This window comes from Micropterus salmoides, unplaced genomic scaffold (assembly GCF_014851395.1).
Source record: "Micropterus salmoides isolate LMB-PRFRI ecotype aquatic unplaced genomic scaffold, ASM1485139v1 Ms_hic_scaffold_2990, whole genome shotgun sequence".
In the NCBI taxonomy this organism is placed as follows: domain Eukaryota; kingdom Metazoa; phylum Chordata; class Actinopteri; order Centrarchiformes; family Centrarchidae; genus Micropterus; species Micropterus salmoides.
Window position 1 is genome coordinate 1 of NW_024042251.1, and position 2518 is coordinate 2518.

Sequence of the window (2518 nt, forward strand, 5' to 3'; positions counted from 1 at the left end):
TTAAGTGAAAGTTTTATTCTCCCTCAGACACCCTCCGTGCAGGTGTGGAGCCAGCCGCTGCACTAGACCTGAACCCCTGGCGTGTGTGGGTGTGCGTGTGGGTGTGCGTGTGCGCTATTGCCTCAGTGGACTGGAACTACAACACATCTGCAACCAGTTAAAACACACACACACACACACACACACACCACACAGAGGGAGGGAGATTAAAATCCATTATTCCATCACTCAGCATATCCTCATACTCTCCCTCTTTCTATCTCCTTCTGTTTTCATCAAAGCATTAAATGAACTGTAGAGCAACAAACTTCTAAAGCTGAACTACAGAAGGTATTTAGACCCAGGTTCCTAACAGATGGCAAAGGGCACACTAGGTAAAATAACCAGTTTTATATTCTGTCAAGTTAACTCCTCTCCTCTCTTCAGGGAGTTAAAGGAGTCGTGGTCATCTGAGTTCTGACGGTAACCTCCTGTGCTCCTACATGGGTACGGACCCCTCCTTCTTCTCCACGCCCAAGGTGGATGCCCGAGGCTGACTATGAGCAGTGGATGCTGAGATGAAGAGTTACAGAAGTTCATCAGAGAGCCACCAGCTCAGGGTAGGAGAGTGCTCGTAGTTTAATACAGATTATGTGACGGTTAGATTAAACAATTACATCAGAGCACTAGAGTCTAATAAAAGTCACTAGAACTGCAAAGACCATGAATTGAAACTCCTGAAAGATGAAGATGCTCCAAGGTAGTCTTCAGATACAACCCTAGTTGGATATAATGCGGGATGCCAATTAATCTTAACTGGTTGAAAGTATTAGCTAAAACAGACTGGTGGCCACAAGATTTACATTTTACAAGTTTTAAATCATTTGTTGTTTACTAATTATTTTTTTTGTGAATTAATTATCCAGAATACGGACAAATGGCCAAACTGATGTCATATAGTTGCTTGCCTACTTTACTCATTTAGCTGACGCTTATCCAAAGTGACTGAAAATTGCTGTATAGTCAGAGGTCGCACCCTGGAGCAAAAAAACTGATGTTTGCAGACATAACAAGTTTCAAGCTATCTTACGGTGTTTGTTTACAAAATATTCCTCATTTTGAGAATCTAATGACGTGTATTTGTGAAATCCCTACTGAGGAACAACATTGGTTTAATGTTTTCGGATAAAACTTGTCTGTTGTGGCTCCAGCCCCCCGTGACCCTGTACACAAGATAACATTTGACGATGTCCTCTGTTGTCATTTTAGACATCCTGCCTAAACGGACAGTGAGGAGACCTGATTATTACAGCTGCTGTGTCCTCCAGCATGGACAGCCAATCGGTAAACACACATACAAGACTCACAGAGACACGTGCACACATTACAACCATAAGCACACACACTGATGGACTTGTCATTCTCTTTCTCTCTGTTTACAGCAAGCTCTAATCCAAGATATTGATGGTCTGCCCGTCTCTTCAGTAACCATTCAAGTGAGCTGGCCCGCACATTGATCAGTCATGTTCTTTTCTCTTCCCCTTGTCTCATCATGGCCAATTTTTTTTCTTTTTCTCTAAATTTTCTCTCTCACACATCTTAACCTGTATTTCCCTCCCCATCCACGTCTCACTCCTATAATCTGTGTTTCTCTCTCTCTCCAGGTGAAGGTGAAGGCCTGTTGTGTTGTGCAGTCCTCTAAGCTGACCGTCAGCATTCAGCCTCCTCTGGCCGTCACTCAGGATCAGTTTGTTCTGGAGCCCATGGGTCAGTCCAAAGCAGCTTTTTTGTCTGTGTGTGTGTGCTTGTATATTTTTTTAAAATTTGTTTCACTTTGTCCTCGTTATTGTACACTCTACTGTATTTATAAGCCAACAATACAGACGCCCAGATTATGCACCATTTTAACTATCAAAGTGGAGATGGACACACCCTAAATGCACTTGCGCCATGCACTTTTAGACCATGCACTATAGATCAGCATGTAAATGCACTAATCAGTGTGCAACAGTCAGTACTGTATGCAATAATCTTGAATTGCTCTGGTGAACTAGGAAACAATTTTAGTTACTACATTAGAAACACATAATAGAGTAAACTGATTAAAAGTTCACTCTAATAAAAACAAATATTACTCACTAACCTTTTTAACTGAGACTGGAAGAGAAGGTATAGAAAGAATAAACAAATACATCAAATCTGACAACCAAAACTTTATTTTATGACATTACTTAGGATAAAAAAACGGCAGACATTTACTGTATTAAATGACATTGTCAAAAGAATACTAAACTAACTTTTTACAACATTTTGTCTGCTCCTCTCCTCTCCTCCATCACATCCTCCTCCACAGTCCGAAAACAGACAATACACTAGGGAGTGACTGAGTGAGAGGTGTGTGTGTTGCTGTGTATTTGTTCAGCCCATATCAGCCACTGTGTGTTCTGCCTTCTAGCTGTTTGGTTAGACTTGGTCACCTCGATGGCGGTAACTTTTATCTGAATCACCCAGACACTGCGTACACACAACCTCCTAACCC

The 2518-nt window shown here is 41.6% G+C and overlaps 1 long non-coding RNA gene across 1 annotated transcript; it reads left to right on the top strand.

The window, feature by feature from the left end:
• Window positions 1–1275: 1275 nt before the first annotated feature.
• LOC119882214 lies at window positions 1276–1909 on the top strand. The gene is made up of 3 exons (XR_005440472.1): window positions 1276–1323; window positions 1422–1475; window positions 1644–1909. It is a non-coding gene; the product is annotated as an uncharacterized LOC119882214 (long non-coding RNA).
• Window positions 1910–2518: the final 609 nt, after the last annotated feature.